This window comes from Nicotiana tabacum, chromosome 6 (genome assembly GCF_000715075.1).
Source record: "Nicotiana tabacum cultivar K326 chromosome 6, ASM71507v2, whole genome shotgun sequence".
Classification (NCBI taxonomy): Eukaryota; Viridiplantae; Streptophyta; class Magnoliopsida; order Solanales; family Solanaceae; genus Nicotiana; species Nicotiana tabacum.
This window is the reverse complement of record NC_134085.1, coordinates 135,666,951-135,678,264: the sequence shown is the minus strand read 5'-3', so window position 1 is coordinate 135,678,264 and position 11,314 is coordinate 135,666,951.

Below are 11,314 nucleotides of genomic sequence, written 5' to 3'. Positions count from 1 at the left end.
ATTTTCCTATAAGTCGTGATGGAGTCCAACGTTATCGCTAGACAAGCCAACATTGAACTTACCACATGATTGTTTCTTTAACATTTTAGAATAAGTGATCTTTAGTTTGTGCATAAACAGGAAGTAAGTATTTAATAAAATGAGAGATAAATAATTTTAAGAGCAAATGAGATAAGTAAATATCCAAAAATCATCATGTGTCTACTAGCATAATTTTCAAGACCTGGTGTCACAAGTATATGAGCTACTAGTAGAATATACAAAAAAATACTAAACTACTATCTGAAATGAAGTAGACAGAAATTAAATGCAATAGAAACACTTCAGGTGTTGTGGAATGGGCTCGGAAGGCAGCTCACCACAAAGTCTCGGAGAATAAGGAGTGCGCGCCGGGATGATAACCAGATGCACCTGCCTCAGATCTTGCACGAGTAGTGCAGAAGTATAGTATGAGCATATAAACAACATGTACCTAGTAAGTATATAGTCTAACCTCGAAGAAGTAGTGACGATGTGTCGACTTCGACACATACTATGGGCTAACAATAAAATACCTTAAGCATGTGCTAAATAAATGAAGCAGAAAACCCAATAACAAGGATTAAATAAACAATTCTTTCACTAATAGTAAATTCCAAATCAATTTCTATCATTTAATAATTTAACCTCATGAGCCAATGAAACATAATTGGCTCCAAGTATTATTACGCATGAATTATGCCGAGGTTGTACGGCCCGATCCAAAATATAAACATATATATTGTGCACTGCTGAGGGTCGAATGACACGAACCATAGATGCATCTATTCTACTGCTGAGACGTTCAGCCCGCTCCACAAGAAGAGAAATACTTTATAAACAACTAACTCCAAGATTATTAAGAGGATAAAATTCCAAAAAGTACCAATTCTTATTAACGGTCAAGGAACCCGTCCAAAACTCAAGTAAATGAAATTCTACCTTTTACAATTCCTTTATCAGGTTCCAATATGATTTAAGCACCTAAATCAACAAGTAGGGTGCAAACATCACAGGTATAACATGATTTGGACACTAAACTACTCGGACATGAGCATAATTAGTAGCTACGCATGGACTCTCGTTACCTCGTGCGTACGTAACCCCACACAAATAGAAGCACATATTAATTTAATTCACCTATGGGGTTAATTCCCTCTTACAAGGTTAGAAAAGACTTACCTCGTCTCAAAGCTTACTTTTCGGTCCACAAATCTGCTTCAAACCCTCAACTCGGTGCCAAACAACTCGAAACTAGTCAAATATTATATATAATCAATGCATGTCCAAAATTTCATATCCTAACTATTAAAGTGATTACCCAACCTCAATTGATAAATTCCTAAAATTCACCCCGGGCCCACGTGCCTGGATCTGAAAATTTTCGAAGAAATTGTTACCAATAACCTCCTGAACTCAAATGTGTAATTTTCACTAAATTCTGTAACCATTTTCGTAGTTAAATCCCATTTTAATCGAAACCTAGGTTTTCCATCTCAACCCATGATTTTCATAAATTTACATGATAAAATCTACCCAAAATCTATGTATTTAACTCACATTTTGTAGAAATTACTTAACTCAGAGTGCTAGGTGAAAACCCCCTTCCAAAATTGCCCAAGAGATGAATGAAAATGAGCCAAATGGCCTAAGTCCAGTATTAAATAAACCCTTCTGCCCCAATGATTTTTTTGCTTCTGTGACTCAAATGCTACATCTGCGGAAAGGGTCTCGCAGATGCAGTCCTTCCCCTCAGCTGGCTCCCTCGCTTCTGCGACCAGCGGCTCGCTTATGCGAGACCGCTTCTGCGGTGCGCGCGTTGCACCTGTGACCTCAGTCCGCTCCTACGATGGCCTTCTTAGCACATGCGCCTCTGCAGGTGCGGTACTTTCCCCCCTTCTGCGATCACTAGGTAGCCCACATTAGGCTGCTGGTGCAGAAATAGGCTTGCTTCTGCGAGCTCGCACCTATGACTGGCCAAGCGCAGGTGCAATTGCACCAGAAGATGGGAGCTTCAACTATTGCTCCCAAGTTCCAACTTGGTCTGAGCCTCGTCCGATTAACACCCGGTGCCCCTGGGGCCCCACCCGAGCATACCAATAGGTTTGAAATCATAAAACGGACACGCTCGCGCCCTCGGAACACATAAAACAACAACAAAACTAAGAATCACACTCCAAACCAAATTGGATCAACTTATGAACTTCAAGTTCTTCCAACTTACTCTAAAATCGCCGAATCCTACTTAAACTACTCGGATTGACACCAAAATTTTCATGCATTTCTTAAATCACCATACGAAACTTCCTAAAACTAGAAAAAATAGGATTTAAATAAAGTCCAAGAGGGTATGATCCTAATAAAGATAGAATGGATTGTTAGTAATTTTAGACGGTTCCCGATCTCGAGAATCCCAATTGGACCTCGATAACACCAAAACCTACTCAAACCAAATTTAATGGACTTTAAAACCTTCAAAGAGCCAACTTTTACTATTAGGTGCCGAAATGCTCCTGGGTCCTCCAAAATCCGATCCGAACATATGCCCAAGTCTGAAATCATCATAAGAAACTATTGGAACTGTTAAATCCCAATTCTAAGGTTATTTACTCAAAACGTTGACTGAAGTAAAACTTACCCTTTTAAAGCCAAACCAAGGAACCATGTAATCCGATTTCAACTTGAACCCTTCCAAATCCCGAACTAACCATCCCCGCAAGTTATAAAACAATAAAAGCACATACATGGAATCTTATTTAGGGGAAATGGGTTCTAAAAAGCAAAACGACCGGTCGGATCGTTCCATCACCATTTTTCAGCATTTTCAAGTTAGAGCCCGGTCTAGAGGTGATTTTGAGGAGGTTTTTCATCCCTACTTCATTGTTAGTAAATTTTAACTTGTTTTACTAGATTTACATAAACACTCATTAGTTTTAACATTAACTATGAATTTTTATGATAGATATTAGGGATTCAGGTAAAACTTTGGGATTTTAAAAAATTGAGATTTAGACCTCGAATTGAGGATAGATTTTGAAATAAAATACATAATCGGACTTGGGGGTGAATGGGTAATTGTGATTATGTCCAAATCTTGAATTTTGGCCAAGCAGGTCCGAGGTCAACGTTTGTTGACTTTTTCCAAAAATTGAATTTTTTCACTCATGGGTAGTTTCTAAAGCCTATTGTGAATTATTTGAACTATATTTGGCTAGATTCGATTGGTTTGGAGGCTAATTCTAAAGGAAAAGTCGTGGTTGAGCATTGATTTGGTTGCGGAGTAAGTTAAGTGGCGTGATTAACCTTGACTTGAGGGAATTAGGACTTCTTGAAGTATTTGTTATGTGAATCATGTGGGGAAGCGGCGTATATACGAGTTGACGAGTATATATATGCCATCATGGGATTTAGCGGGATTGAGATATTTATTTCCATATCTTCCTTTATTTCATGTTACTCCTTATTATACGCTTTAATTGTTAAATGTTTTTACTTAATGCAATAGTTGTTGCTTGTTATTTAATTGCTATTTTCCTTAATTTGTTCATTCCTCACACGATTTCTTCTTATTTTCTATATGTCTCTACTAGCTTTAATTGTATATTTTAATTGTCACATATATTATCTGCTTTTATTGTTTTCATATTATTTGATGCACTCTATTATGTTGTTTTGCTTATGTGAGATGTTTAACTGTTCGGTATTGATGAATTGGTAAAGTTTGAGATTTCGAGATATTTGATATTCTCCGCTTATTTTGTGGTTCTTTACTATTTTATACATTCACCTTCTTTATGTTGATATTATGTAAATATTGTTGTTTAATTGTCTATGTTGATGATTTGAAATTGTTTGGGAGCGGGGTGCATACCGCAACAGAATTAAATGGTATTGAAATGATATGAAGGAATAAGGACAGATTATGATATGAACATATGATGATATGGTGTGATCGGGTTGCGTGACGCAAACAAATTTGATATGTTGTAATTATTTGTGATTATTGGGTTATCCTCGATATTATGATATGATACTTGAGACTTTGTTATTCTGGGGCTCTCTGGTAGTTGACCTTCAGGTCCATTTATATTAGTTTAATGCTTAATTTCTATTCCTGTTTTCTGCTTTTCTTCTTCATACAAGTCATTTGTAAGTGACTTGCCATAGCCTCGTCACTACTTCGTTGAGGTTAGGCTCGATACGTACAAAGTACATGATGTCGGTAGTACTCATACTACACTCTTCACTTCTTGTGCGGATACCGATGTGGTTCTAGCGGCACGTAGTGAGACTGCTAGCATTCAGCTACTTTATAAGACTCGAGGTCTAGCTGCTCGGCATCCGCAATGTTGAAGTCCCCTTTCCATTATGTATTTACTGTTTATTTAGTTTTAAATAGTTGTATTTTGTTCAAACTTTATCTATAGTACTCTAGATGATCATGTATTCGTGACTCCAGATTCTGGGATAGGATTAGACTTCACCATTTAGTTTTTATCAGTCTATCTCTAATGATTATAGTTTGGTATTATTGTTTTGATTTTAAATTGTTAAAACTAGTTAAGTAATTTAACTAACGTTGGCTTGCCTATCAATTGAAATGTTAAGCGCCATCATGATTCCGAGGGTGTGATTCTGGATCGTGACAAGTTGGTATCAGAACACTATGTTGCTGTCACGACTCCAAAACCGATCCAGTCGTGATGGCGCCTATCATGAAACTAGGCCAGACAACTCATTTCCAAAACAAACCACATTTTCATTTAAAACTGATGTAAAACCATTTTTTAATAGAAATCCAATAAAGATATAAAATCAAGTTTAGCAAAACGGAAAAATACAAGCCCGACCTCGTGTGTCACTAAGTCATGAGCAAAATACTACAACTGTTCGAAATAAAATAAGACTAACATAGTCTAAGAATAGCCAACAAATACACTTAGAGGAAGATAAGGAAGGAGAAAGGCGGGACAACAATCGCCAGGAAGCTACCTCGCTATCTCCAATGAAAGCCCACGATTGAAATGATCAGCAACTGTTACCGTGGCCCGAGATACCTGGATCTACACACAAGGTGCAGGGGTAACGTGAGTACACCAACTCAGTAAGTAACAAGTCCAAACTATGGACTAACAGGTAGTGACGGACCAAACCTCAACAGATAATACAATCATACTGTACAGAAAGGTAGACATGCTTACAGTTCAAGTAAAAACTCAGCAGTAAATAAATATAGTCTGAATAGTACGGAGTATAAAGCTCAGGAATCTCTAAGTACCAATGCACAGATAGCATGATCAATATTCCGTATACCTCCACTCATAAGTGCTCAACCACTCGGTATTGTATATGGCCATCCAGCCCAGGGAAGATCCATCCTTGAATATATACACATCACTAACCGCAGTCGTCCAGTACCGAGGAAAGCCATTCTAGCCCTATGGAGAAGGTCCATCTCCAAGTAGAAATACTTCGGATAAGATCCATGTCTAGGGAAGATCAATCCCTCAATATCATCAATTGCGCTCACTGGGGGTGTAAAGACTCCGGAGGGGCTCCTTTCAGCCCAAACGCTATAACAAGCCAACAAAGGCATAATTAATATCTCGCTGCGGCGTGCAGCCCTATCCCATACTGTCACTCAATATTGGGCTTTCAGCCTCACTCAATCAACACTCTCCAATCTCACACGCACGGGCTCAAAATGTCATGATACTAGCCCGGACAAGGATATAATGTGCCAAATAACAATAATCGAGACTGAGGCACGATATAATATGCTTGAACATGACTGAGTACAGAATATCAACAAAGCTAATGATATGACAGCAAGAGACGACCTCTCAGGTCTCAACAGTACTGGCGCGAAGCCTTAACATGATAATTAGTATGATTTATAGCTCATTAACTCAATCACATAATTACAACACATATATCAGCAAGAAAGAGTCACTAAGCGATTCCATGGAATGATCCAGGCCACGATTCTCATGGTGCATGCCCACACGCCCGTCACTTGGCATTGCATCACCTCAATAGTAATCATAGAACACATAGTTCGGGGTTTCAAACCCTCAGAACCAAGTTTGGGAGTGTTACATACCTCAAGCCAAGCCAAACTCTAGCACGTGACGCCCTTGCCTCTCAATTCGGCCTCCAAATGCCCCAAATCTAACCAAAATCAATATATTATCATCGATATACGCTAATGGAATAAAACACATACGAAAATTATCAATTTAACTCAAAAATCTTGAAATTGGCCTAACCTGAACCTCGGGCCCATGTCTTGGATTCCAATAAAAATCACAAAACTGGAAAACCCATTAGCTCACGAGTCTACCCATATAAAATTCATCAAAATTCGACGTCAAAAGGTCATCCAAATACCAAAAATCCATTCTCCAATTATTCTTCCATTTTCCCCAATTTTTACTCCAAATTTTCAAATTAAATGATAAGATTCAAGGCATAATTATGGAATTTAGCCCAAAACAAGTGAAGAACACTTACCACAATCACTCCTCTGAAAATCCTCTCTAAATTCACCTTCTCCCGAGCTCTCTAATGAGTTTTTGAAAATATGAACTAAACCCTCATTTTTGAACTTAAAGATTCTTCTCATACGCTTCCTTCTTCGCGAACACGGTCAAAGCCTCGCGTTCGCGAAGCACAAAAATCACTGCCCAATTATTCCTCTTTCGCGAATGCGACTTCCTTCACGCGAATACGAAGCTTCAGCTGCCAAAGCCTTCGCGAATGCGACACTACCTACGCGAACGTGATGCACAAACTCCTAGGGTCCCAGCTGCTCCAATTTTCCCTACGCAAACGCGACTCCTCTCATGCGTTCGCGATTCACCAGAATCCACACCTACGGGAATGCGAAGAGCATTTCTCCCCTAGGCCCAGCTGTTCTTCGCGAATGAGGGACAATTTTCGCAAATGCGAAGAACAAATTCTTCTGCAACTGAAACCAACAAAATCTGCAACTCTCTAAAACCAAGAATTGGTTCGTTAACCGCCCGAACTCACCCGAGGCCCTCGGGACCTCAACCAAACATGCCAACACATCCCATAACATTATTCAAACTTAGTCGAACCTTTGAATCACTCCAAATAACTTCAAAATACCAAATCAACCTCGGATTCAAGCCTAAGAACTTAAAAAATTTCAAATTCCACAAACGACGCCGAACCCTATCAAATCAACTCTGAATGACCTGAAATTTTGCACACACGTTAAAAATGACACTACAGACCAACTCCAATTTCTGGAATTTCATTCTGACCCCGATATCAAGATTTCCACTGCCGACCAGAAAATGCCAAATTTCCAATTTTGCCAATTCACACCTAAATCAACCACGAGCCTCCAAATCACATTCCGAACATGCCCCTAAGCCTAAAATCACCTAACAGAACTATCCGAACCATAAAAATTCACATCTAACACATTTTACACATAAGTCAATATCCGGTTGACTTTTCCAACTTAAGCTTATTCCAAAAGAGACTAAGTGTCTCATACCTCTCCAAAACCACTTCGAACCCAAACCAACTGACTCGATACCACATAATATAGCTGAACAAGACATAAAGAATCAGAAATGGGGGAAACAGGGCTGCTATTCATAAAACGACTGGTCGGGTCGTTACATCCTCCCCCTCTTAAACAAACATTCGTCCTCGAACAATTCAAGAAATATAACTGAAGCCTCAAACAGGTGTGGATATCTGCTCCGCATCTCCCGCTCGGTCTCCCAAGTAGCCTCCTCCACGGGCCGACCTCTCCACTACACTTTCACTGAAGCTATATCCTTTGACCTCAACTTTCGAACCTAACGCTCCAAAATAGCCAATGGCTCCATATCATAAGTCAGATCACCGTTTAACTGAACCATGCTGAAATCCTAAACATGATACGGATCCTCAATATATTTCTGGAGCATATAAACATGAAATACCGGAGGCTCACTCGATAGGCTAAGTGGCAAAGCTAGCTCATAAGCCACCTCCCTAATCCTCCGAAGCATCTCAAAAGGCCCAATGAACCGATGACTCAATTTACCCTTCTTCCCAAATCTCATAATGCCCTTCATAGGTGAAACCTTAAGTAGAACCTTTTCCCCAACCATGTAGGACACATCACAGACCTTCCTATCAGCATAACTCTTTTGTCTCAATTGCGCTGTATGAAGCCGATCATGAATCACCTTCACCTTGTCCAAAGCATCCTGCGCCAAGTCTGTACCCAAAAGCCTAGCCTCACCCAGCTCAAACCAGCCAACTGGAGATCTATACCGCCTCCCATATAAAGCCTTATATGGAGCCATCTGAATACTCGACTGATAACTGTTGTTATAAGAAAACTCTACGAGCGGTAGAAACTGATCCCACAAACCCCCAAAATCAATGACACAAGTGCACAACATGTCCTCCAATATCTGAATAGTGCGCTCGGACTGCCCATCCATCTGAGGGTGAAAAGATATGCTTAACTCAACCTAAGTACCCAACTCTTGTTGTACATCCTTCCAAAACTGTAAAGTAAACTGAGTACCTCTATCTGAAATGATGGAAACTGGGACGCCATGCAAGCGAACAATCTCTCAAATATAAATCTCTGCTAACCGCTTTAAAGAATAGGTAGTACACACAGGAATGAAGTGCGCGGACCTGGTCAGCCGATCCACAATCACCCAAATATCATTGAACTTCTTCAAAGTCCATGGGAGTCCAACCACAAAATCCATGGTGATCCACTCCCACTTTCACTCTGGAATATCTAATCGCTAAAGCAAGCCACCCGGTCTTTGATGCTCATATTTCACCTGCTGACAGTCGAGACACCGAGCTACAAATCCCACAATATCCTTCTTCATTATTCTCCACCAATAATGTTGTCTCAAATCCTGATACATCTTCGCGGCACCCGGATAGATGGAATACCGCGAGCTATGGGCCTCATCCAGAATCAACTCCTGAAGCCCTTCCACATTGGGCACATATATCTGGACCTGCATCCTCAATACCCCATCATCAACAATAGTCATATCTCTGGCATCATCGTGCTGAACCTTGTCCTTAAGGACAAGTAAATAAGGATCATCTTACTGTGGCTCTCTGATGCGATCAAACAAGGAAGGCCGAGAAACCATACAAGCCATGACCTGACTGGGCTCCAAAATATCCAACCTCACAAACCGATTGACCAAGGCCTGAACATGAACTGCAAGAGGTCTCTCCCCAACTGGAATAAATGTAAGACTGCCCATACTCACCGCCTTCCTACTCAAAGCATCGGCCATTACATTAGCCTTCCCCTGGTGGTACAAGATAGTAATATCATAGTTCTTTAGCATCTCCAACCATCTCCACTGCCTCAAATTGAGATCCTTCTATTTGAACAAGTGCTGGAGGCTACGATGATTAGTAAAAACCTCACAAGACACACCATAGAGATAATGCCTTCAAATCTTCAATGCATGGACAATGGCAGCCAACTCCAAATCATGAACATGGTAGTTCTTCTCATGGGGCTTCAACTAACAAGAAGCATAAACAATTACTCTACCTTCTACATAAACACACACCCGATACCAACCCTTAAAGTATTATAATACACGGTATATAAACCTGAAGCTGATGGCAAACTAGCACTGGAGTTATGGTCAAGGTAGCCTTGAGCTTCTAAAAGCTCATCTCACACTCATCCGACCACCTGAAAGGAGCACCCTTTTGAGTCAATTTAGTCAAGGGTGATGCTATAGATGAAAATACCTGAACAAACCAGTGGTAATAACCCGCCAAACCAAGAAAGCTGTGAATCTCGGTGGTTGAGGATGGTCTAGGACAACTCTAAATTGCCTCTATCTTCTTCGGATCAACTTGAATACCCTCACTAGACACCACGTGCCCTAAGAAAGAAACTTAACTGAGCCAAGACTCACATTTGGAGAACTTTGCATAAAGTTTCTCCTCCTTCAATCTCTGCAACATAACTCTCAAATGCTCTGCGTGCTCCTCCGGACTATGCAAGTATACCAGAATATCATCAATGAATAAAATAACGAACGAGTCAAGATAAGGCCAAAACATGTTGTTCATCAAATGCATGAACGATGTTGGGGCATTGGTCAGCCCAAATGACATCACAAGGAACTCATAATGACCGTTTCGGGTCCTGAAGGCTGTCTTAAGAATGTCTAAGTCTCTGATCTTTAGCTGGTGATACCTTGAACGGAGATCAATCTTGGAGAACACTCTTGCTCCCTAAGGCTGGTCAAATAAATCATCAATATGAGGTAAAGGATATTTGTTCTTGATTGTGACTTTGTTCAACTACCTGTATTCAATGCACATCCTCATCGTGCCATCCTTCTTCTTCACAAATAGAACAGGTGCACCCCAAGGTGACACACTAGGACAAATAAACCCTTTATCGAGGAGTTCCTAAAGCTACTCCTTCAACTCCATCGGTGCCATACAATATGGTAGAATAGAAATGGGCTGAGTGCCGAGCATCAAATCAATACCAAAGTCAATATCACTGTCCGGTGGCATGCCTGGCAGGTCTGTAGGAAACACATTCGGAAAGTCCCACACTACCGGAAATGAATCAATATTAGGAGTCTCTGCACCAACATCCCTCACGAAGGCCAAATAAGAAAGACAACCCTTCCGAATCATCCGCTGGGCCTTCAAGAATGAAATCACTCTACTATGAACATAATCTATCGAACCTTTCCACTCAATCCTTGGCACCCCCGCACCCCCCATAGCGAACGTTACTATCTTAGCATGACAATCTAAAATAACACGACACAGAGATAACCAATCCATTCCCAATATCACATCAAAATCAACCATACTAAGAAACAAGAGATCCACTAGGTATCGAAATCCCAAATAGTCGCCACACACAACTGATATACACAGTCTACAATAATTGTATCGCACATCAGAGTGGATATATGAACGGATGAAATAAGATACTCATGAGGTGTATCCAAATAATGTTCAAAATATAATGACACATATGAAAAAGTAGAACCGGGGTTAAGTAATGTAGAGGCATCTCTACGGCATACGGAGACAATACCTGTAATCACAGCATCTGAAGCAATAACATCTAGCATACTTGGAAGTGCATAGAAACGAGCCTGACCACCACCTGATCTACCTTCCCCTCTAGGGCAACCCCTACCTGACTGACCTCCACCCCGAGCTGGCTGGGCGGGTGGGGAAGTAACTGGTGCTAAAACCGAAGGCTGACTCCTCTACTGGGATGAAC